This window comes from Canis aureus, chromosome 36 (genome assembly GCF_053574225.1).
Source record: "Canis aureus isolate CA01 chromosome 36, VMU_Caureus_v.1.0, whole genome shotgun sequence".
Classification (NCBI taxonomy): Eukaryota; Metazoa; Chordata; class Mammalia; order Carnivora; family Canidae; genus Canis; species Canis aureus.
Window position 1 is genome coordinate 22737858 of NC_135646.1, and position 26483 is coordinate 22764340.

At 34.9% G+C, this 26483-nt stretch overlaps 2 long non-coding RNA genes across 10 annotated transcripts in view; one reads left to right on the forward strand and one right to left on the reverse strand.

Annotated features, from left to right (window-relative positions):
• Positions 1-26483, forward strand: part of LOC144306213 (uncharacterized) — a 402455-nt gene that overhangs the window by 295029 nt on the left and 80943 nt on the right. For all 3 annotated transcript variants that reach the window (XR_013373229.1, XR_013373228.1, XR_013373230.1), the window contains one exon: positions 13396-13513. This is a non-coding gene — a long non-coding RNA (uncharacterized LOC144306213). The remainder of the gene's footprint in view (positions 1-13395; positions 13514-26483) is intronic.
• The window catches only part of LOC144306211 (uncharacterized), a 40280-nt gene that overhangs the window by 13286 nt on the left and 511 nt on the right, over positions 1-26483 (reverse strand). Inside the window, exons 1-6 of one of the 7 annotated variants that reach the window (XR_013373220.1) lie at positions 23865-26185; positions 22766-22800; positions 21884-22053; positions 15277-15357; positions 11377-11535; positions 8410-10289 (exon numbers count right to left, since the gene is read on the reverse strand). This is a non-coding gene — a long non-coding RNA (uncharacterized LOC144306211). Of the gene's footprint in view, positions 1-8409; positions 10290-11376; positions 11536-15276; positions 15358-21883; positions 22061-22765; positions 22801-23864; positions 26186-26483 lie in introns of those variants that run through there. The other 6 variants (XR_013373217.1, XR_013373218.1, XR_013373215.1 and 3 more) reach the window with 6 other exon arrangements.

A 26483-nucleotide genomic window follows, 5' to 3' on the forward strand; every position in this document is an offset into this window, starting at 1 on the left:
TACTCATGCTTTTAGGATGATCCTGTCAAAAGGATGATGCTCTTTGGGAAGATAACATATTCAGATACTATGACCATTAATGCCTCACCAGCCTTTTATCTCGTCTCTGAGATGAAGAAAAATGGCATTACAAGGCAGGTGAATTTTCATGAGGTAGAAGAGGAAGTAACTGTTCAAGTGCACTGGAATTGTTGGGTCGCTGTATCTGGAGACCCCAAACAATGGAGATTCATAATGAAAGTACTGGGTCAAAGGCCCCAAAACAGAGTAAGAAAAGTAGAGGTAAGATAGCAACACATGTTTTTCCAGCTCTGTCTACCTTCCCCCAAAACTTTGCTTATTCTTTACCCTCAACAGTGGTACTGGGTATGGTTCTTAGTGTAGGTAAGCCTCAGGTTGGCATGATCAGTGGGCAGATGAGAAATTTATATTTAGAATTGTTTAAGAATAGGGAACTGTCTTCTTCCTTTTGATTAGCAAGGTGCCTAGAGGATAGTATGTTCAGTTTACATTTGTTGACTGAGTTATTGAAACTTCCTGAAATTCACTGGTTGTCAAAGGTTTATTTCATCTTCTTTGTGGGCATTATACCTTAGTTTGGTTTCTATAGACTTAGTAAACTCTTGTAAGTTTACATCCTTTAGAACTTAGTGTATACAACTAAAATCATAAAACAACAGTTACTTTTAATGTATAAAATGCAAACTGATATTTTTCTATTTTTTAAAAATGCTCATTGACACATGTAAAATTGTTTTCATGAATCACTAATGGATTTCAAAATTTTTCCTTGCGAATTTATTTTCAAATATACGCCCACATCCACACATTTCTGCATATACTAAGTCAGTATGTAAAATATGTGTCTTACCATCCCAGGAAAACACAATTTTGAAAGGTACTGTTCTAAATCAATAATGAATTTTCTTTCCAGGTTGTGGCTTGGAAACATCTAGACCTCTGTTACAAACCATCTCAGTCAGGTCCCAAGCCCATCTATAGCCTGGAGACAGATCTTCCTTTTGCAAAATTTGCAGGATTTCTGTACATATTATTAATGGAGATGTCTGGCTTGCTCAGAGGCATCCAGAACATCAACAGATAGTTCTTTTTCCTGGAAAAATGCTCAAGGGGAAGGAGAGACAGAGAATGAGTTCTATAACTGATTTGGATGGCAAATATTTTTCCCCCCTTTTGAACATGGCTCATAAATGTTATTATCCTAGTATTTCTCAAGTACCATGGGGCAGAACTTATTAAAGTTCTATTTTATTAACCAATTTCCCCTCTCCTTGTTCTTTTTTTAAAAATGTACATTCGTGGGCTTCAAAAACAACTGTGTGTAAGAGCATCTTTCCTAGCTGGCCCAAAATGGAGAAAAATAGATTGTTTCATCATTTAGTTCAGCACTGTCAATACCCTCTAAGTTCAGTTACATCAGAGAAAAGAAAGATGCAAAAAAAGGGGAGATTACGCAAGTTGTTACAGACACTCAATTTAGGCATTGCCAAGATTAGAAGGTTAGTAGGGCTAGTTCACTGGAGAATTGAATGGGACAGCATCCTGCAAACTGTTTCTACAAGAACTTAAAAACTTTATTTTTCTAGGGCCACATTTCAAACCTCAGATTGTGAACAAACATTTTTCTTAGTTGTTTTTAAAAGCTCGGTCATCTGAATTTTGATATTAACCTTGTTTCTCATGAATATGGTTTGGATTTGGCTTGATTATTGTTCTGCATATAACATGGAATGGAACCATTTTTTATCTTTTTCTAGTCACAAGTTTTTGCTGTTATGCCCCAGTATGAAGAAATATAGTTGGGGATTTGAAGATTAACCTGACATCAAAGAAAAACCAAAGAAGATAAATATATACATATTTAAAATCATTATTTTTGGACATTATAATCACCTGAGAAACTTTTACAAAACATAGGAGCCAGATCATCTCTCAAATCAATTAAATGTGAATTTCTTTGGGTGCAGTTTAGGCATTATTATTTCTTAAAAGCTTCTCAAGTGATTTTAATATCTTACTCTGGCTGTAATAGATAGAAGTAGGTTAAGAAGTGCTATGTTGGCAAATCGAACTCCAATAAAAAAATAAACAAAAAAAAAGGGAAAGATCTTTTCTTCTAAAATAAATACCTAAAATATTTGTTATCATTAAAAAAAAGAAGTGTCATGTAATAAGTGTAAAAAGAACATAGAGTCCAAAACACAATATAGGCTTTCAAGATCCAGTTGTAGTACTCACTAGCTTAGTGATCCTGGGTGGTTTACTTGAAATCATGTAGCTGCAGTTTTCTCATCTACAAAATCTATTTGTAAGTATATTTCCCAGAGTATAAAAAAAGATTAAGCAGCGAGTGTGAAATTGCTTTTAAAAACCTACTTGAGCTCTCTATATACTATCATTGGAATAACATTAAAAAAATTCTGTATTTGAAGAAGAATAAGCAAAGAACTGAGGGAAGGTAGACATAGCTGGTAAAACACATGTGTTGATGTCTTTTCACCATTTTTCTTGTTCTGTTTTGTGGTCTCTGATCCTGGATACTCAGTTGCCTCACCAAGAATTTCCACGAATGTGGGATGTGGAGTCAGACACCTTGGGTTTTATCTTGGAGGCAGTGAAAACTTATGTAAATAATTCTAAGATACATAGTCAGGTCTGTATTTCAGAAACATCGTTCTGGATGCATCACACAGATTGAAATATAAATGTGTGAGACAAGACTGGAAGCAAAGACTAGTTAGGTAATTGCAGTAGAAATCCAGGCAAGTTGAATTAACAAGTTATTAAGGTGATGGAATGAACAGAATGAGAAGAATAATTGGATGCTCTGGCTTGGATGACTATTTGGGTGGTTGTGCCTGTAGCTAGGCAGGGACAAAAGAGGATGAACATGTTCGGTTCAGTGGTGGTTGGGGATCAAAGGATTGAACAAATAAAATGAAATTTTTTTTATGAGGTTGAGTTGGAGATGACAAGAGGTATTTACCATAGGGGAGGTGGATTTATAGTTCTGATATATTGACAGAATTGTAAGGATAGATTAAGGATAGATTTGGGAAGTCATTGGCAAAATGATGGAAGTTGAAGCTGTGGACATAGATAAAAATCACTTGGATAGAGCTTGAAGAGGAGAGGACAGAGAATCATACTCAGAGAAGATATGGAGAAATGGTAGCCTTTAAGGGTGAGTAAGTGGAAATGATCTGAGGGGTAAGAGAAAAACCCAAAAGGAGGAGTGTCACCTAAAACAAGGAAGGTGTGGATTTTAATAAGTAGTTTAATAAGAACAGTTTCAGATGCTGCAAAGATATCAATTGAAATAAGGACTGAAATCTCCCAGGGATTTAGCAACTATAAGATGATCAAAAACCATGGCAATAACACTTTAGTGTAGTGATGGGAGTAGAAACTGTATTGCAATGAGTTGGAAAGTATTCACTTTATAAGACAGTGAATACAAATTACTTTTCCCAGAATATCAACTTGGTTAGGAAGGAGAAGCTAAAATAACTGATAGAGAGAGCTTACGGTCAGGAGAGAGTTTACTTTTTAGAAAAGAGATGCACTTAATTAGAAGATCAGATGAAGAATAGACAGTGACAAGTTGAAGAGAGAGGGTACAGATGGCATAGAAAGGACAGTTGGGAGAAATTGGAAGATATGGGATGCAGGAGAAGATGGAGGGATAGATGCTAGACAGGAAGAACTCACTCTTATTGAAGCTATAAGAAAAGAGTAGACAAAAAAAAAAAAAGAAAAAGAAAAGAGTAGACAACAAGCAGGGATGAGCAGGAAGATGAGGATAAATTTATGTTGGGAGTAGGGACTATTTGAGAGTCCCTGTTCAGTACCTCCTTTTTGTTTATGAAGCAGGACAGTCTTCTGCTATGAGTAAGGCAGGAATTATAAGGGATCAGTAAGAAGAATAGATGAGTTAAAATAATAGCAGTAGAGAATAAAGGTTAGTAGAGACTGGGGTCATGTAGGATTTCTGGACAGAGCTGAAAGTCCAGAAGATGTTTGAGACTGTTTTGGCTAAGCTTTAAATTGAATAACACAAATGTGATATTAGCTTTGAAAAGTATGTGGGTTAGGCTCACTTATGGGATATTCTAAATTCTAGGCTAGGGCTAAACTATTAGATGGTTATTAATAAGTGTTTGATAAAACTTTTTATGAGGGGAGGATATGATCAAAGTCATGTAGGTTTTGGGAGATATATTGGGGGTGTGGATTAGGGCAAAGAAGAGACCAATTGTAGGGGACTGTTTACATAATCGAACAAGAAATAATTTCACCAGTATGAGAACAGTGGGGATGATAAAAGAGCAGGAACAGAAACAAGCCATTTTTAAACAGAGAAGCTTTGATTACCAACTTAATGTGGATAAAAGAAAAGAAAAAGTTGATAGTGAATTCAAGTTTTCATGTCTTGATGATTGGGAGAATGGCATTGGCCTTCCAAAAAATCAGAAAACATAGTGAGGTTGGGGAGAGGTATGATCAGTTTGGGTGGTGAGCATCTCCAATTTGAGGTAGAACCATGTCATTCAAAGGGAAATGAACAGAAGCCCTGGAAATGTCGAAGAACTATGACATGACCATCACAATTTGAGAATCATTGACCTAAAGTGATTGTGGAAGGTATGAGAATGGCAGTTGTCAAGTGTTAGATTTAGATAAAGAAACTACATAAAAATGGCTACTTTTTATGGGGGGTGGGGTAGTAGGGAAGGAGAGGACTAAATAAAAGATGAAGGGAAGACGTATTAGAAGAGAAAACGAAAACCAGGAGAATATGGAGCTGGAAGCCAAGAAGGAAAGAGAATCAGGTTATCAATAACGAACAAAGAGACCAAATGCTTGAGGTGTACTAGAATAAGGGTGAAGGAACTATCAATAGGTTTGGCAATTAGGAATTCAACAGGACCTAAACGAGAATGATTACATTAGCATGAGGAGGCATAAAGCCAGGTTGCAAGGTTATGACCTGCTCAAGGATAGTACGGAAGTAGGGGTATGGAGGACCCTTTTGAAAAGTTTATCAGCGAAAAGATGGAAAGCTATTGTGAATAGTTTAAAGGATAGCTGTGAACAGCTGAAAAGATGGAGAGATATGGTTGGTGAATAGCTTAAATATCTGAACTCTTTGAAGGGGAAAAATGGATTAAAGCAAAAGTGACATGGAGGGTTCCTGAAGGGCAAGTGAGCAAACTTGTAGAGATATATTGGGTGCATTGGCGCGTGGGAACAATTGGGAGTAGTTGAGACTGAGAACATGCCAGACTAAAGGATAATAAAAGTGTCAAAACCACAGGAGTAATTTAACTATGTAAAAGTGAAGGAGCAGAGGTTTACCTATTTTGTATTTCATTGACACTAACATGCACAGTTTTCACATCTTAATGTTTCTGAAATTGGAATATAGCTTGTAATAAGTGTAAAAGGATTTTGCTGATCCTAAAAAGGAATAGTTAGCTTAGATACTGTTGCTATTTTTCTGTTATGTGGAAATTTAGCTATTTGTAGAAATTATCTGTCTCTTCAATTGTCCTATTAATTATTTGCCTTGGTAGCTCCACATAAAGCTGAATTAAATTTGAATTCCCAGAGATGACTTAAAAGGTCTTTTAAAAGATTATGCTTTTTTTGTGGCATCTAAATGAATAGCATATTAGAAGATCCTCTGACCTATATCATTGCAGATTCTAGAATTGACAAATCACTCAGAACAGATCAAAGCAATTTGAAATCTGGGAGAAATTAATAGGAACAATTTATGAATTTGAGGGAGTATTACTTAGTACCTAACATCAGTTGGTCAATGACATCTAGTTGATGCTTGAGAGAATATTTTAAACTTCTAGAAATATATAACTCAGGTAAGAAAATAAAATATCACTCTACACTTGAAGAGATAGAAAATGCATATATAACACCCATATTATTTAATGTTTTGAAATCATGTTTTCATTCTTAAAGATTTTACTAAGGTTAGGATCATGAACACCATTTTGACAAAGAAGTCTATCACCATGATGAAGTACATACCTGCAGAAAACCAAAATTAATTTACAAAGATCTTGATTATTTTTTAAGTCTTTATTTAAATTCCAGTTAGTTAACAGTGTAATATTAGTTTCAGGTGTACAATACGGTGATTCAACACTTCCATATAACACCTGGTGCTGATCACAGCAAGTGCCCCCTGCCCCGCCCCCCCTACCCCCCGGTTAATTCCCATCACCTATTTTACCCATCCCCACCCCCACCTCTCCTCTGGTAACTGTTTTCTCTAGATAAGAGTCTGTTTCTTGGTTTGCCTCACTCGCTGTCTTTTCTCTTTGTTCATTTTTTTTTTTGTTTCTTAAATTCCATGTATTAATGAAATCTTATGGTATTTTTCTTTCTCTAACTTGCTTTGCTTAACATAATACTTTCTAGCTCCATCCACATTATTGCAAATAGCAAGATTTAATTATCTTTTATGGCTAAGTAATATTCCATTGTATATATACTGTTTCTTTAGCCATTTGTCAGTCAGTAGATACCTGGGCTGTTTCCATAACTCGGCTGTTGTTGATAGTCCTGCTATAAACATAGGGGTGTATGTACCCTTTGAATTAGTATTTCTGTATTCTTGAAATATTATTGAAATAATATATGAATAATATGAAATTCAGTCATTTGCAAAAACTTCTTCCATATAGTAAGTTGCCTTTTAGGTTTTTTGTTTCCTTCACTGTGCAGAAGCTTTTTATTTAAATGAAGTCCCAATAGTTTACTTTTGCTTTTGTTCTTCTTACCTCTGGAGACATATCTAGAAGGTAGTTACTATGGCTGAGGTCAAAGAGATTAATGCTTATGTTCTCTTCTAGGATTTTAATGGTTTCCTGTCTCACATTTACATCTTTAATCTATTTTGAATTTAGTTTTGTGTTTGGTGTAAGAAAATGATCCAGTTTCATTCTTTTGCATGTTTCTGTCCAGTTTTCCCAACACAATTTGTTGAAGAGACTGTCTTTTTCCCAGTAGATATTCTTTCCTGCTTTGTTGAATATTATTTGACCATATAGTTGTGGATTTATTTCTCATCTTTTTATTCTGTTCCATTGGTCAGTGTGTTTATTTTTTGTGCCAGTACCATACTGTTTTGATCACTACAGCTTTGTAATATAACTTGAAGTTTTAGACCTCTTCCAAGGAGAAAATGAAATACCTAAACTAAAGGAGTTTGTAACAACTAAGCTGGCCCTGCAAGAAATATTAAAGGGGATTCTTTGATAGCAAAAGAGAGACCAAAAATGACAAAGACCAAAAGTGACAAAGACAAAGATCACAGAAAATCTCCAGAAATGACAAAACCAATAATAAAATGGCAAAAGATACATATCTATTAATAATTACATTGAATGTAAATGGACTAAGGGCTCCAATCAATAGACATAGGGTGTCAGAATGGGAAAAAAAAAAAAAAAAGAACAAGGCCTACCTTCAACTACCTATAAGAGAATCATTTTATACCTAGAGATACCTGCTGATTGAAGGTGAAGAAGTGGAGAAACATCACACAAATGGATGTCAAAAGAAAGCTGGAGCTGCAATACAAAGATCTTTAGATTCGGTATAGACTGACTTAGATCTACTCAAACTTTGTTTAACCTGAGGAAGTCAGGGCTATTAACTCTCTGGTTTTAGTGAATGCTGTTGTTAGTGTACATTTTACACAGTGAGTTACTTAACCTGTCTCCTAAAGCTATTAAGGATGTACCTCTTAGAAACTACATTTAAGACTAAATTAAGAAAAACGATAAAGTGAATGAGTTTTGATTGGACATACATCTGCCAACTCCTTGAGTAAAAATTGTATAGCGAATGAATCCAACTGGGCAAACTTCTGCCACTTTCCGACTTTTAGAAATTTCTCCTTCTCCCCAACACCCCCCAAACCAGCATAGTGTTAACTCACAACCTAGCTTCTCAGTTGTCTCTGCCCTTTCTACCAGTGTTCCATCTCCAAGGCTTATTAAAACTTTCTTGTCCTGTGTTCTCTCCTTCTGGGCCCTGCCATCTGTAGAATGAATGGATAATACATTTTTAAACTTTTATCCCACTCCCTCTGTTCTTATAAAGCCCTCAGAGCAGTTATGGTGGAAATTTGAGACACCAAGTTCAAGAGTTGAGTGTTATAAGCCATTGATTTTTTTGTTCACTATAAACAGATGGAAGTAGAACTAAGCTTATAAGGATTGAACTACACAGGTGTGTGCATGTGTGTTTGAGAGTGAGATTTGCAGAGGATATTTTTCTATATAAGTGGATAATCCTGAAGTCTAATATATAGTGAATACTACTTTTGTGAATATCTCGAATGTGTATTGTTGTTTATTTTTTTTTGTAAGAGTTAAGAACTGTTTTTATTTTCATATTTTGGGGCATGAAAATATAGGGAAGAAAAAAAATCCAGTATTCAAAAAATTTACTTTGCTCACGCACTCATATATACACGTATGTATGCACACATACATAAACATAAATAGGCACATATATATTCCTGTGAGAATCCAGAAATATTCCCTTGGCCTAAAGACAGCTGCTGGCAGTCTAGAGAAAGAATCACATCTCTGTAGATGGTGTTCTAGAAGCAATCTTTTAGAACAGAAGAACTTGACAAGGAGTAGCAGAAGTGGAGTATTCCAGTCCCTCATACTCTTGCTGTCCTGACCACTATGTAAGGACAAGAAGCATCCTCCTGAAAGTCCCAGGGAGGCTGCTTCAAAGGAGTGGAAATATTTACAATGGACCTTTCTCTGACCTTTAAGAATCCTGTCTTTCTCAGCTGAGAGTGTGTCGAAAATACAGTTAGTGCTTTAAATAAGAACTAATATTAGTTTTAAAAAACCTAGAAGGCAACAAGGACAAACAAAAGTCCAATATATAAAACAATCAAGGAAAAGAGCCAGAAACATTGGGCTATTTTGTTCTTGACTTGAAAAGGCAAATCTGTGAAATGTTAGAGATGACACTAAACAAAAGTCTCAAAGTCTGAGTTATAGTCTCTGTTCTGCTGTTAACCAGCTAGTTAATGTTCCTAAGCCTGAATTTTCTTCCAGAATAAAGAGATTTGACAGTGTAAGTGTTGAAATCTCTTTCTTATAGCATAATTTTTGATGTCAGAACTTCAGATCAGGTGACTTGGAAGTTACAAAACCATTTATCTCACAACTCTGTGTTTTCTTTGCTAGATCTTGGCTTATCCTTATTTCAGCATTTTCTTATATACTAAGAAATTTATAATAAGTTCTGGTTTGGGGATGCCTGGGTGGTCCAGCAGTTGAGCATCTGCCTTTGGCTCAGGGTGTAATTCCGGGATTTGGGATCAAGTCCCGCATCGGGCTTCCTGCATGCAGCCTGCTTCTCCTTCTGCTTGTGTCTCTGTGTCTCTGCCTCTCTCTCTCTCTCTGTCTCTCTCTCTCTCTCTCTCTGGCTCTTATGAATAAATAAATAAATAAAATCTTTAAAAAAAATTCTGGTTTGGCTTCCATCTGCCCAAGTTGTCTCTAAATATTTTTTCCCCAAAGTTGAATATATTAGAGCCTTCTAATACACTTAGAATAAATGGCATGGTTAGAAAAAAATTATTAATTGCATCTGGAATGCTTGTCTTAGAATTGTTTTCATAACTAAAGCCCTACTGGAATTTGTACGTATGTAGAGGAGCATAATAAAGCATTTGGAATTTACTGATGATTTTACTTTATTTAGTTTGCAAAATGCATCCTTAAGTGAGCCTGGAGCCTCATTTAATGTGGGATCCTATTCTAAGTGAATGGAAAATGCAAGGGAAAAATTAAATAAAAGAACAATATAATCAGCCGAAACCAAAATAGATGGGAATTGGGATTGAGACTGTGAGGATAAAGAGGGGTGAGCAAAAGATTGAGGGTAAGTAAGCACCAAAAGCATTTACTAGCCCACATTATTTATTTATTTTTCCTAGCCAATCTGCCTTTCTGTGGGGTCATGGGTAATAAAAGAAATAAAATCAGTAGGTCCTGCTTCCCAGGCAGTAATTCAAAAGTGGCACAATCAGTTAATATTAGGCAACTGTGGTTGGCATGGAATGTAGTAATAATGTAGCAAGCTGGAAGGGGCCTTAGGAAGGGAGTCGTGCCCAAGATAAACCCAGACAAGCAACCAGTGACCAACAAAGCTTCCAACCAGGGTTTCTGATTTAAATCCAGTGTCATTTTCACGATGAAGCTCAACTGAGAAAAAAAAAAAAAATATATATATATATATATACATATATAATTAATTTGCAAGATAACACAAAGAAAACAATAAAACTTTTAACAAAGAAAATAGCTCAAAAGTAGAGTCAGTGAGATAAAATGGGCTAATTGACAAAATAATTTTTTCCTTAGGCTCAGCTCTATTATTAATGGGATTAGATCTGGTCCTTAACCACCTCTCCCAAACCTTCTCAGAAAAGCGAATCATGCTGAATCTCCTTTCTTTTGCCCCAGAACAGTCTTAGTCTTTCTTCTGGCAGTCTCTACTCTATCCTGACTTTTCTCTTATATTCCTGCCCTACTATTACTAGAGAGCCCAGATCATTCTGCTCTTGAACTGTGGCTCAATCACTTTTTAGTTGTGTTTTTGAGCAAGTTTCTTAGTCTTCACTAACTTTTGTATTCTCATCTCTAAAATGGGCGGTAATATACACTTTATATAAAGTTTTTATAAAAAGTAAATGACTCAGTGCTTGTGATATTTGTAATATAGTAGTCTTGCACAGAGTAATTATTTAATACATAGCAACTGCCATGAATGTGTCATTAGCTGCTTAACCTTTATCCTATTAATTGCATATGTTGAATCCACTTTACTTAGACTCTTCCCTCTTATATGCTTTTGTGTTTGCCCAATTGGTTTGACAAACATAACTCTTGCTAGAGACCAGAACTAGCCTCAAACCAAAAGCTTTCTGAATTTATCTCTTCCCTACTGTGGCCCGATAGGGAAGCCCCATTTCAATTTTACTTTATGAATGAAGTTTCCCCAAATGTCCTACAGCGCACCAAAATTTCTTTCCAAACTTTAGTGTCTGCTTTGTAAAAGTAAAGCTTTATTGCTTTCTTTACCAATTCTTAAAAAATATTTACCAATTCTTTAATGGTAAGTTTTTTCCCTCCCATATCTCTCTGCTATACCAGAAGCTTCTGGGACAGAAACTTTCCTATCACCCAACACAATGCTGGGTCCAGGATGGGAAAACAATAATGCTTAGTGAATAATCAATTTATTTCCTAACTGGCTAGACTGGCTAATCTGGAGCATTATTGTACATACCTGATTTCTTAGACTCCTGGCTTCTCCATACAAAACTCTTCCAAATGTCAGATTGCATTTTGGCAGAAAGCAGCTGCACTTGGCTATATTGCTGTCCTCGTTAAAAGACACTGAAATACAAAGCTTTAACTCCCATTTTGAAATGTGCTCATCAGTTTTCTATAAGAAAAAATAATGGAAATGTTGAAAACCAGTATCTACATATCACACATGCTTTATGTATCTGACAGCCTTCTACATCTAGGATATCTCTATCAATCTATCTACCTACCTGGCTAGCTTTGCATGAGGGAGAACCACAGGAAGATGTAGCACTATTTTTAAACATCTGTAGCTAAGGAAGGATCCAACTCTTACATGTGTTGACTAGTTTCTAATGGACCAAATCATTCTTAAAGTAGCTCCTTCAGAGCTCATTGAAGTGCTAGAAGCTGCTAAAAATGATATCCAGTTTTCTTGAAAAAAATTGTTGCATTCAAATTTAGATAGAGGCATCATAAGTGGGAATTTCTTCTCCTTGGACCAGACCCAAGGCTAAGAAAATAATTATGTTCCTTTTCTCCCTTTCTGTCCTTTTCTTTCTTTTTTCTTTTTCTTTCCTTTTCTCTTCTTTCTTTCTCTTTCTTTTTCTCTTTTTACTTTCCTTCTTTCTTTCTTTCTTTCTTTCTTTCTTTCTCTCTTTCTGACAATTCTGAAGTTAATGGTCTACTTCTTGCCGTTGCGGGCAAGTCAGGTTTCATGTTAGAATACTTCAAATATTATAATAGGGTCCACTAACTATCCTTTTTTTCCATGGAACTAAACTGTTATGTTCCACAGAATTTTATTGAAACCGGAATTTATGAGTCACATTTGAATTCATCGCTTTAAAATACATTGCAACCCTCTATTATTTTTTTTAACCCATCTTCTCATAAAACAACCCTGGTTAGCCACTTTAATGAGCAATTTTGTCCCTACTTTTATTTCTTAATGAACTTTTCCCCTCTGGCTGAATCCTAGTCTCATAGTTTATTTTCATTGCTATAGTGACATCGGTCAGGGACAGCTCTGTAAAATTAATCATCACATTAGACCAGGCTTCAGCAAGAATTCTTTTTTGAAGCAAAAGGAAGTTCCATAATCCCACTAGTATATCCTCCTCTGGTGTTAAGTTTCTTTTTTTTTTTTTTTTCACCCTAAAGATTAGGTTCCATAAATCAATTGAATACAGCAAATTGGGACAGAGTAGAAAATAGAATGACTTTCTAACAAGCCAGAGGTATGAGAGAATTACTTTCCTTCATGTTTATATTATGGTTAGTTAAAAATGTATCATAAATTATTGCTGAATTAGGTTACTAAGTATTTTAAATGAAAGCATTCAAGTTATTTATGATTTGTCTAACTTCTCAAGTAAATTTATATAATAAATCAAGATGCTGGTTCAAAGACTTAATGAGGGTAAGCATGTTGGTTGACCACTCAGCTTCCCTTAACCATAGCTGAATCACAAATTCCAGCAGACATGACTCAAATAAATGATCACTCTTTAGAGACTTGGATTTGAGTTGGTTGCCTTTGTGGAACACTTATAGACTCTGTCCCCAAGGGGTAAGGCGGTGATTCCTACTGAAATCTTTATGCAGTTCAGATGAATTTGAGGTGAGCTTTTGAAGTGAGTGGTTAAGAGGGTCTCTAAGCTAGAAATCAAGCCTGAGTGCTCAACAATAAGTTATTACGTTAGATGTCTAGTATCCAATGGGTTAAAGAAATCCACTTTATTTTGGGGGAAGGAATTTGGACAATAAAAAAAAAAAGTCCTCATCCTCTCTGCTTTCATACAGCTCCTGTTTGTTTCATTGCTTGATTGGTTTATTGTTAATATACCATAGTATGTTATAGCACTGATGTTATTCTAAAGAGACCATTGGTTTAATTATTTACTCCTTCTGTGCAATAATTCAGTTTCTAGTAGGAACATCCTCTTTCTAATAAACTCTAACCTTTGGTTCCCACCCTTTTGGACATTAACCCTAGATTCCGTGTGTGCCAAATGTGTTTGGGCCTCAGAAAATCAGAGACTCCAAGGAATTCAGTGATTTACTGAAGATCTATGACTGATTTGTTCTAGAACTTCATTCTCTTCATTCCCAGGGTAACTTTTTATGAGCTTCCATTACAGTTTCTCCTGTGTTTATTGCTCAATCGTGGGGAAATCTTGCCACTTTTTTTTTTTTTTTAATTTGGGTTATGTGCAACAATGGCAAATTTGAAATTTCCTCATATCTCTCTGAACCCTTGCCTTATCCACAAACTGAATAGATCACCAGATACAGATATATAAAATTTAATTGTAAAACCACAAGCAAACAAAAATCTTATCTATTCAGACCTAAGTCTCTCTTCAGACCTCTCTCTCTCTCTTTCTTTAACCTATCACCTTTGAATTGTGTTAAATAGTTCAGGCAAGGTAGATACATGAAAACAATCAACAGTAATTTAAGAAGTCCTGGGAATAAACTTTTAACTTAATCAGGACAATAAGTTTTGTTAGTAGGGTGAGTAGTAAGTAAATGTCAGGAGCGAAGGGTAAGCTGGCTGTCAAGAGAGAAATTCTCCTTCCCTATTACTCTGGATCATTTAACCCTAGGGAACCATCATAACCTACTTTTTTTAACATGATATTTTAAATGATTGCACATGCTGACAAAAGGTGCTGGCACCTTGCTATTCCTTGTGCCCCCCCCCCCCCCGCCCCCTAATTCTTGTCCTTGCAAATAAATTAACTTTTCCATCTGACTTGTCTCTTTGGCTTGACCCAGGAGCCTACTTGCAAGTGCAAATAGAAAGTGGAGGAAGAGAGGGAAGAAGAGGAAGGGAGAGGCATTTGCCAGCACCTCACTTTGAGCTGTGTCTTGATATTCCAAATCTAGATACTGATCATTGTTGTTCACTGATGGGACTTTTCAGTAGCTTCGCTGAGCCTCTGCTTACTGTGCTCCTCCTCGGTCAGAGTGTTTTCATAAATTACACTGACATAATATTGGAGTATACTTTTAAGTCACCAGTTACTGAAACTACCCAACTATAGATGATTCTTTTAAGTTCCCAGATTTTAAAGAATAATTTTAAAGATCCATCAATGCTGAAAAGAACTTTACAGTAAACAGCCATATACTCACTTCCTAGATGCAATTAATGACAGATAATTATATATCCTTTATCACATACTCATCTTTCTTTTTTTTTTTTTAAAAGATTTACTTATTCATGAGAGACACAGACTAAGAGAGAGGCAGAGACACAGCCAGAGGGAGAAGCAGGCTCTTCGCAGGGAGCCTGATGTGGGATTCGATCCCGAATCCCAAGATCACAACCTGAGCCAAAGGCAGGTGCCCAACCGCTGAGCCATCCTGGTGTCCCACATACTATCTTTCTATTCATTACCCATTTGATAATCTTTCTTATTTCAAATTATGCATTTCAAGTTAAATTGATAATCTTATTTCAAATTATGCATTTCAAGTTAAATTCAGACATTAGGTAATTTTTTCTAAATGTTTCATTATGCATATCATTAACAAGGATTCGATAATTACAGTAAAATTTACAAACAGCAAAATACATAAATCTTATGTAAATATACTGTACATTTTGGTAAATGCATACATCTGTGTAACTCAAACCAGTATCAAAACATAATAGTGGGCAGCCCCCGCGGCTCAGTGGTTTAGTGCCGCCTTCTGCCCAGGGCCGGACCCTGGAGACCCCGGATCCAGTCCCGCATCGGGCTCCCTGCATGGAGCCTGCTTCTCCCTCTGCCTGTCTCTCTCTCTCTTTCTCTCTCTCTCTCTCATAGATTAAATAAAATCTTAAAAAACAGAAGCAAAAAAAAAAAAAACATAATACTGAGGATACCTTGTCAGGCTCACTCAAAAGAGCATGTGACTCTTGATCTTAGGGTTGTGAGTTCAAGCCCCAGGCTGGGTGTAGAGGTTACTAAAAAACAAGCAAACAAACAAAGCAAAATATTGCCATTGCCCTAGAAAAATCTCTCATGTACCTTCCCAATTCCTGCTGTTAAACTCCCAATGGAAACCACACTGTTTGAATTCTTCCTCCATAGAGTAGCTTTTGCAGTTTTTGAATTTCATGTAGTTGGACTTATGTGACATATGCCCATTTATATACATTCTCCTTAACTTACTTAGGATAGTATTTCTGAGATTCATTCATGTTTTGTCTGTGGCACTGCTTTTCCTTTTTTTTCTCCCCCACTGGATAATGTTCTCCTATGTGCATATACCACACTAGTTTATTCATTCTCCTAGCCACCTGGGCACTCTCCAGTTTTTGACAATTATGAGTAAAGGTGCTATAAATATTCTTATACAAGGTTTTTGTTAATGTTTTCATTTCTCTAGAGTAAATGGGAGTTGAATTGCTAGTCATCAGGTATGTAGTTTAATTTTATAAGAAACTGCCAGATTTTTTTTTTTCTCCAAAATGGTTGTTGGCATTGTTATCTGTAATAGATGAGTTTTAATTCCTCTACTTTCTTACTATATTTGGAGTTTTTCACTCTTTTCAATTTTAGCTATCCTTGGGGTAGTGTGTATTGGTATTTCATTGTAGTTTAGAAAAAAATTCTCTGGTAACAAATGAAGGACAGAATGTTTCACGTGCTTATTGGCTAATTTGTATAACTGTTCAAATATTTTGCACATTTATCATTGGGTTGTCTCTTTTGTTTTATAGAACTTCTATTTCCTAGATACTATTTTTGTCAGATACATATTTTGTGAATTTTTTTCAGAGTCTGTGCATTATTTCATATAATGATGTTTTCAAAGTTTGATAATGTCTAAATTAGCAATTATTTCTTTTTATGGTTATTGCTATCTTAGAAATCTTTGCCTACTTCCAAGTCATGAAGCTTTCTTCATGTTTTCCTTGAAAAGCTTTATGGTTTTAGCTTTATGTTTCAATCTTTATCCATCTCAAATTTATTTTTGTGTATGATATAAGTTAGGAGTTTGAGGTTCTTTTTTTCTGTATCAGTAACCGGTTATTTCAGCACTATTTGCTAAACATATGTTTTTCTCTTTTGGATTACTTTGTTGCCTTTATCAAAAAACAAATAACTGTATAAATGTGGATTTATTTCTGGACTCTCTCCTCTCCATTCATCTATTTGTCTATCCAGATGGCAGTACCACTGTATTGATTACTGTAGTTTTACAGCAAACCTTGATTAAAATGGGAATTCTTAACTCTGTTCCTTTTTTCAGGATTGTTTGGACATTATAAGCCCTTTGCACTTCATGTAAATTTTAGAATCAGCTTGTTAATTCCTGCAAAAATTTCTAATGGAATTGTAATTAGAAAATATTGAATCTATAATAAGTTTGGAGATAATAGACATTTAATTTTATTTTTGAGATTTTTAAATGCTTTTAGTGTTACAGGCAATTCACAGAAACATCGGAGAGTTTTCAAGTATCTTTCAACCCAGCTTCTGCTAATGCTAACATCTTACATCACCATAGTACCAGTGTTCAAAACCAGGAAATTAACATTGGTACAATGCTATTTAATGATCTACATCAGACCAGTATTGATCTGCCAATCCAGGAACATGGTACATATCTTCATTTTTTTTGGTTGTCTTTAAATTCCATCAGTAATATTTTGATAGTTTTTAATGTAGAGCCTCTTGAATATCTTTTGTTAAATACTTTCCTATTTCATATTTTTGACATTATTGCAAAGGGATTTCATTTCATATTTCAACTGTTTGCCACTGGTTTATTGAATTGCAATGGATTTTCTACATAAACAACAATACCATCTAAGAATAAAAGCAGTTCTAACCATTTTTTCCCATGCTTAACTTATTCTCAGTTTTAGGAGGAAGTATAAAATATTTCACCATTAAGTATGATACTAGCCATAGATTTCCTTGAAGATGACCTTTACCAAGTTGAGGAAATTCTTTTTTATTCCTAGTTAATACTTAGTTTTGCTTGTTTATTTGTTTGTAGCGGACACGTGTTGAATTTTGTCAAATGCTCTTCTCTTTCTACTGACATGATCACATGGCTTTTGTCCTTTATTCCCTTAGTATTATTTTCATGTGTTAAACCTACCTGACGTTTGTAGGATAAACCCTACTTGATCATGCTATATTATCCTTTTTGCATATTGATGGATTTAACCTACTAATATTTTGTTAAGTACTTTTGGATCCATGTTTCTGAGGGATATTGACCTGTAAATTCATTTTTTTTACAATGCTTCCAGCAAATTTTTATATTATATTGGCCTCCTAAAACTATTTATAAGGTATTTTCTCTTTACCTCTATTTTCTGAAAGAATTTGTGTAAGCCTGGTATTGTTTCTTCCTTAAATACCTAATAGAATTTACTGTTGACATCAGCTAATTTTAAGGGTTTTTTTGGTAAGATTAAAAAAATATAGTGTATTCAGTTTCTTCAAAAGATATAGGGCTAATTTCTTGTTTTGGGGTCAATTAGTGTTTTTCGAAGAATTTTTTTTCCTTTTATGTGAGATTTGAAATTTATTACCATAAAACTGTTCTAATTTTGAGTGGATCTGTTGCCTTCTAGTGATCAGATCTGGAGGATTTGGAAAGAGGTAGTGGTAAAAGTAGACAAAATGATTCCCCTCCAGACTCCCATGAGGCCAGTTCCTTGTGCCTGGCGTTATTGCTACTTAATATCCAGCAGAACAAGTTCTTATAGGCCATTTTTCCATCCTGTAATACTAGTTTCTGCCCAGAAAACTCTCCCACTCCTCTTCCAGATAAAGGGCAGAAATGCTAGGCAAATCTTACAGAATTTAACCAGGGAACTTCCTGCTTTGTGGGTAGTATGCTATTCTATGGTACCCTATCTGCTTTTCTCTCTAGGCCATCTTTAGCAATTTTTATAATAATATTTAATTTCTTATTTGTCTTTCTGATAGTTCTAGATAAGGCTTAGTTCTCATTTCCTTATCTGCCTTTTATCTGGGGAAGACACAGGGTGAGATTTTATCATTTTTCCTCATTTATTACCTCAGCATGGTGGCAGGTGAGACATGCATTCCAGAACTAAGACTGTGGGGATGTTATTGAACATTTGCCAAGCTTAGTGTTTTCACTTCTCCTTTCTCCCCACTAAATGCTTTCTTCCCCTTCCTGAATGCTTTTGGAAAAGCAGAAGTAGAACTGTGCTTTCTTCCCTGGAAATTTATTGTGGCACATATTACTACTGTTCACTGTATCCAACTCTTTTCTACTTCTGAGCACATGGATGGATTGTATTCCCCATTTCTTTATAGATAGAGCCAAATGCCTTAATTTGACTAGTAAAATATTAGCAGAAATAGTGTATGCTGCTTCTGGGTGCTTTAATTTCTAGTTCTTAATTATCTAGTCCTTCCTTCCCCTGCTGCGACAAATAAGAGAGCATGTGTTAATATATAGGTTTACAGGATTGAAACAATGTGGAATGCTAAATTGACCTGTAGAAAGAAGCTGAGCTGAGAATCAGCTAATTTGGAACAGACTATGTGAGTGACTAGTGAACATTTTTAAATTTAGGGCCTTCTCGACACGACCTGGTTTATCTTGACTGATACAGTCTTCCTCTTTTACACAGAGGGGCCAGCTTTTAAAGATGTGTTTCTCACATGCGCCATTTCTGTTGTTTGAGTGCTGCCAATGGATTGTTTGCCCTTACATCTACTTCCTTTCATTATGTTTGTCTTTGGAAATGAGATCCTGTGAGTCACTCTGCCACTTACCCCAGATATCCCATTATTAGCACATAAAGTAGTCCAAAATTTTCAATCTTAAAAATTAAAGAAAAAATTAACTTTATTCACTGGGAAAGACTTTTTTCCCCTTGACGTCACAATGAACATCAGATGCATCCCTTCTGTGTCATTCATCCCAACATAATAAAAAAGTTTTCAGTCAAAACCCAACTCATTTACAAAACAATTAAAATAAAGAATAAAAGAGTGATAATATGTTTGAGTAGGAAGAGAATGAGTTTATTTTGAACATAAAGTTTGAAGTGCATGTGAACATTTGCATAAAAGTATCAGTTTGTAATTTAAGAAAGAAATGATTTGAAGTAGAGATTGAAGAATCAGGAACATGGAGATGGCCCTTGAAAACATGAAACTTAATAAGATGCTTTAGATAAAACTTATAAGAGGGAAGAATAAATAAAAGACTAATTACCTAGAGATTACCCCTTCTAGGACCTAGAGAGAAGGAGTCAGCCAAGAATTTGCAAAAGCAGGAGGAGAACCAGAGAGAATTTAAAAAAAAAAAAAAAAAAAAAAGGTAGAGTTTTAAGATGGAAGGGTTGATGTAGATTATCAGCAGGTGAAATGAATTTGATTAGAATGAGGACCAAAGTTAAATGTAAGTATTTGTCTATTAATGGCAATAGCAATTTCAGAAAAGTGATGAAAATAAAACCTAGACTCTAGCTCCTGATATTACTTTAAAAGCAAGTGCAAACTCTAATCTACAATTTTCATAGGCTTTTACAAAGGATCTTGCCATATGGCCAGGAACAAGCATATTAAAATCTCTACAGCTATACTGATCATATAGCCCCAAAGCAACTATTGATTCAGTCGAATGCCTTCTATGTTCCAGGCACTGTTTAAGGCCCTGGGTCGCAGCATGTAATGGAACAAAGTCTTGTTCTCATGGAGCTCTCATCCTAGTCATAAATTAAAAGATGAAGATTAAAAAATAAAATAATTAAAAAAAAAACAAAACAAAAATAAAAATAAAAAAAGAAAGATGAAGTTTAACCTCAATGACATCATTTTGAAATATTGAAAAGGGAAACATTATTCCTAAAAATGTAGAATATAAAGCAGCAGTATTTTAAGATCTGCCAAAGCACATTCATTCATACATACACTAAAACAATCATTTGGATGATTTTTCATAGGTAAATACTTATTTCAGAGATGAATTATATCTTGACTATCTTATTTAGTCATCAGGTGAAATCAATAATTTCTAATGATGTTAGACTCATGCACAAAAACAAATATGTTAGCTGGCATTTGAAGTCCTTCTAACTATCTATCCCAACTATCTAACTCAACAAACAAAACCACAGAGGAAAAGGCAACAAAAATAAAGTCCAGTGGTATTTGCCAAGGTGGTACAAGTATGTTACGATTGCAAAGTCGTACAACCAATGTGATGCCCATTAAGTTTCTGAGGCAATGTCTCATTAAGTAATGGAGCTATCAAGAACATGTCAAAGAAGTCATTCTTTCAGAGATCAACTTTTGACATTATAAGGCATTTTATCTGCCCTTCCATGTTTCAGTTATCCCCTATTCATATACAATTGTTCCAGTAGCCTTCAACTATTAACTTGTATGTTCTACATCATCACAAAGAGTGACATCTTAACATGTTACAATGGAAACACATTTTTAATAAAAAGTATATTTATTGCTAAGTCACTTGTGCCATTAAGGAATAATTTTTTAAAAAAATTAAGTCAATGTATTTACTACTATGTAAATCACATAGTAGTGGCAAATCACAATTGTGGCAAATCACACTGAGACAGTGAAATAAATCAGATCATTGTTCACTAACAAAGAAGATGCAACTTTTTGAAAATATGTATGAAAAACATTTAATCAGGGTTCTCGAGATATATAATCCACTACATGATTCCTTTTTCTTAATATGAAACACTAGCAACACACTTGGTGGAGTAAATGTTCATTACACAATTGAATCTGTAGATCTCATATCCTAAGACTTCATTTCAACCTCTCTTTTTTATGCCATTACATTCTAGTAATTAATAACAATTTGAGTAGAGATCTGGGAGGAATTTGTGGCCACCTTAAATAACTCTGTGCACTCCTTAGGAAATAAAGATTAGGTTTCTTTTAAAACATATTCCTAAAAATACTTGTTTACCTATTGCCACTCACTTAGATCATGGAATCTGAGAGCATTGCACATTTATAAATGAGATTTCAATTTGACTTGAAGTTAATGAGTATCTCTTTCAGAGAGCTATGCTTAATGTATCTGGTTCAAATTGGAGTAACAAATAGACTTAGCTAAATATGTTTATATCTTAAGAATGAATCAATTAAATGTAAGCAATGTACCATCTGAAAGCAACCCTCGATTTTTTTTTTTTTACTGTATGACAAATATATTTCAAGGTAAATACAGTAGACCCTTTACATTTGCAAAGGCTATCAGCTGAGACTTTGAAACATTGCAAATGTAGGAATACCACTAGAGCACCAACATTATTAGACACAATGCAGCTGGTCTTGCCCTGCTCCTGGATTTTTCTTTGCTTAAGTATATATTGTACAGAACAATGCTTTCTTGCACCCGGTGTCCTGGAGATTTTATGATAGAATAAATATAACTTAATCTTAAAGCTAGCTGGGTTACCATCAAATATACATAGGTCTGCCCACGGCTACCTGATATCTTACCCCTACTTCTCGTTCTTGGATATGAATCTTCTTGAAGGAATTTTCTTGCATTATAGATCAGTTTCATCTGCTTTCAAGACCTTTTCCTTATTCTCATCCTTCTCCTCTATGACTTTTCACTTCTTAAGAAAATCTCTCTGTAGCAATGTGGTCAGCTGATGCTGCTTCTCCTGTTGACTTCACATTTATGGAGAAAACAAACAAATGATCGAACTCCTCAAAATTTATCAACCAGGTTTTACTTGTGGTAAAGATCAATTTTGTAGACCATTGACTTTATCTCTTATTGCTTCACTTTACAGCTGCTTAACTTTTTTTCTTAGTCACATACCCATGTAGAATTTATTATCCTGTGCGTATGTACTCAAGCCACAAACAATTGAAATTTCACCCTGACTAAATTGTATTCCTTATTTGATAAGGCATTTGTATGGATTACAACAGTTTCCTGATTTAATCATTCTTTTCATGTATGTATTTTGAACAGGGTAACTTGGAGAGCTGTCATGGAGTTTGGCATTCTTCTGTTCTTTTTTTTTTTTTTTTTTTTTTTAAAGATTTATTTATTTATTCATGATAGACATAGAGAGAGAGAAAGAGGCAGAGACACAGGAGGAGGGAGAAGCAGGCTCCATGCACCGGGAGCCTGACGTGGGATTCGATCCCGGGTCTACAGGATCGCGCCCTGGGCCAAAGGCAGGCGCCAAACCGCTGCGCCACCCAGGGATCCCCATTCTTCTGTTCTTTATGATTAGTTTATAAATTCAGCATTCATTTCTTAAAAAACAAGCAACCCTTCCCCTCACTCCACTTTGTTTTCTACTTCTGTCTGTAGCACTAAAACTTGACTTGGGGAATCAAGTAATTAAAAAAAAAACTCACCTTATATTTATCAATTCATAACAGTTTCTGCCATACTGGATGCCAGAACAGAGAAACAAGACCACGTCAAGATATGGAGGATAGATAGCTGGCTAGATTTGTTCTTAGTCAAGTGAGTTACTCTTTCGTACCAATCAGCAAAGCATATACTATTTAGGGCAAAGCAAATCAGCACTCAAGAGTTGGAGTGGTTCTGACTAAACAACTATTTTCACTGAGGTCTTCATTTTAACTGGTCATGTATCCATTTCCCTGTATATCTTTTATACAACCAAGAAATTTTTCTACTGACCACACAGTTCATCTGAAATTAAAAATATATATATATGAGGATAATTACTGCAATATAATAACATAAAAGAAAAATACCATCTTTGAGGTAGGGACTAGTATAATAGTATGTGCTAAATAAAGAAGGTGTTTTTTTTTTTTTTCCTTAGGAAACACCATTTATATAAAGCAATTAATTCTGTAAATAAGTAAATAAATACTGTAAAGCAGAATATGCAAGGTAGGGCTAGTTGTCAAAATTTGTACACAAGTACTTCTCCATCTATTTATGGAGATACTATGTTTTAGGAAACATGGCTCCTTAAGCTTGTAAATAGACCACTAAATATAGCAGCACATTGGGAAGGTTGCCTCAGAGAAATATGTAAATCAGATGTTTCTGATAGTGTCACATTTGCAAGGGCTTCTAGTAAGGATGAAGATGAGACATTACAAATTTAGTGATTCTGGTGAGTTTAGAGTCGCCCCTTAGATAGGGACCCACTGAGGACCCACTGAGAACAGCTTCTATAACATGCTTTTTAAATACCCATCAAAGGCCATGAACCACAGTAATAAAGGACTTAATGTTAACATTTCTCCTAAGCCAGTGCTTGAGTAGGTTGGTGGGGAGAGGGAGGGAAGTAATTATTATCTTGTTACTCTTGATTTTCAGTTTTCTCTTCCATCTTCTTATACCCTAAGATGCAATCATCAAAGGATAAAACTTAAGATGGGAAGTAATAATTACATTAAAAATAACAATTGTCACTTATTTAATACTTAGTGTTCTTACAATGGCAAGTACACATAACACATATAAACCTACCAACAACCCTTTAAATTCAGGGTAGATATTATCATCATAGTAGATGAGGGATCTGAGGATTGATGTAGTTAAGGAACTTGTCCAAATCACACAATTTGGAATTCAATTTTTCTTGTCTCTGGAGTTTATATTCTAAACCACTATGCTTACTTTTATCACTAGAACAGCCAATTATGAATGGCAAATTATTTTATTTAGAAAAATAAAACCCTTCTAAGCAAAACTGAACCAAATATTATTTTTCCTCTTCTTGTTATTGCTCCAACCCTAAACACAGTGATACATATAAAATCCTGCTATAAATACTAACTTTTTATTTTATTTGTTCATTTCCTAGTATAATTTAGCTTGATGTCCAGCCTACTCTGTAGCTACAGAGTACACATTCAGATCCCTTTGTTAATAGAGCAACTTATTTCGATGTTTAAAGGTAATTTAAAATATTATTTTGAATAATAGCACAATATAACATTAACATTTTATATTATTTATGATGGCATTTAAAATATGGTACTGCTATGTGACTATTGCCTATTGTGTCCGTTGAACATAATTATTATAATGTAATTAGGCTTTTCTTTTAATGGTTGTTTATATCCTTAATTTTCCACATACTGTACAAATCTTATTTTTATAAGGTTAATTAGAATTACTCCGTCTAGAAGACCAGCATTCTTGCTATTTAGGATTTTTAACCAGATTATAATGAGTACTTCACATTTGCCTTTGAAATAACAGACAATCTTGTATGTCTTACATTGCCATATTTTTGAGCCTTAAGATTATAAGTAATACATTAAGAAATAATCAGATACCATACTCCAGCTTAATTCAGCAACTAGTGTATGACTCAATTAGTTTCTTGGGTTGTTTGCTGCATGGAAAACACATTAAAAAATTATAGCTGGGTATACTGAAAGAGAGTGGACCAAAACTTCAGTGGTGAGATATACTTTAATATTTTTTCTAATAGAAAGAAATAATTCTCAGTGTTTTTTAAACAGCTTCACATACAGAAACACAGACACCTTTCCTTGATTTTCAGAACTGTGGAAATTATTTTCAAGGGTACATTTACATCTTCACATGAATTCGTGACCCTTTTTATGGATTTCTGAAATAATCCTAAAATGATTTCCTTACCTGTTGGCAATACCTTCTACATTAATTCCATATTGAATGGCCAGATTAATCTCCTAAAATAGATCCTGTTTATGCTATTCCCCACTCCTGCTCAAAGTCGTCAGTAGTTCTTGACTTACTGCCAGATGAATGGCAGATTTCCTCTACCTGGCATTCTAATGATGGCATGACACGGCCACAACCTATCTCCTTCTTGCTCTGTTTCTCATTGCTCTCCTAACCAGATCACTCATTGAGCATCTAGTTGATGATTTGCCATATTTGTGTCTTTTTTATCTCTGCTCATGCTGCCACTTTTACTCCCTTCACTCATAGAATTAGAAATTCTCTGAGTCCAAAATGTTGAGTTAAATGAAGTAAATAGTCTATACCAGAGATCAGCAAACTTTTCCTGTAAAGGACCAGAGAGTAAATATTTTAGGCTTTGCAGGCTCTACAGTGTCTGTCACAACTGTTTAACTCTGCTATAGTGCAAAAGCAGCCACAGACAGTACATAAGATGAATGAGCCTGGCTATGTTCCAGTGAAACTTATTTACAGATGCTGGAATTTGAATTTCGTGTAATTTTCCTATGTCATAGAAATGGTACTCTTTTTACTTTAATTATTTGAAAATGCAAAAAAAAAATACCCCAATAAACAAAAACATTTTTAGTTCATGAACAATACAAAACCAAGCAGGGGTCAGATTTGGCTTGCAGGCCATAGTTTCCTGAACCTTTGTCAGCACAATGGAATACCATGTAGTCATTAAAGAGAAAGGAGGAGGTCTATAGAAGGTGATATGGAAGACATTGTTATTTATTAAGCAAGGGCAAGATACTATTCTAACTTGATAACTTTGATAATTTTTTTTATAGTTTCCATATGCAATTAACTTAATTCAGGAGAATAACTGAAAACCTATGACATGTGAGACAGCATTTTGAAGGAGAGGAATCTTACTTTCATAGTATCCCCTTATGACCACACGGGGTTGCTGTCCTTGCTCATGTATTATTTTTATTGTTAGTAGTACTTAAAACACCAAGAGAACTTCTCTGTGAGATAGAGTTAGGAATCATTTTGTTTTTCTCTTTATCCTTCTCTGTAATACAAATCCATTACCAGTACTTTCAAACTGCCCATTCTTCAAGGTCAAGCAGAAAAGTCATTTTTTCCCTTTTCTAGTCCAAGCTATTTTTCCCTTTCCCTCCTTTAGTCCTCCCCCCCCTCCCGCTCAACCTCTACCATACGCACAATATAGAATTAATGAAAACTTTCATCAATTCCTTATGGAGATGTTTTTTCTCCCAGATTAGCATACATATTTATATATGTTACACCCTTGTGGGCACATTCAGATGATAGGCTGTCATATTGCTTCCAGGGTATTCAGTATTCCATGCATTTTTCTCCTACTCATAAAACCATATTGGAGTACAAGTGGAACTAAAGCTACTAGAGTGATACCTGAATGCATTCTAATCCTAAAAA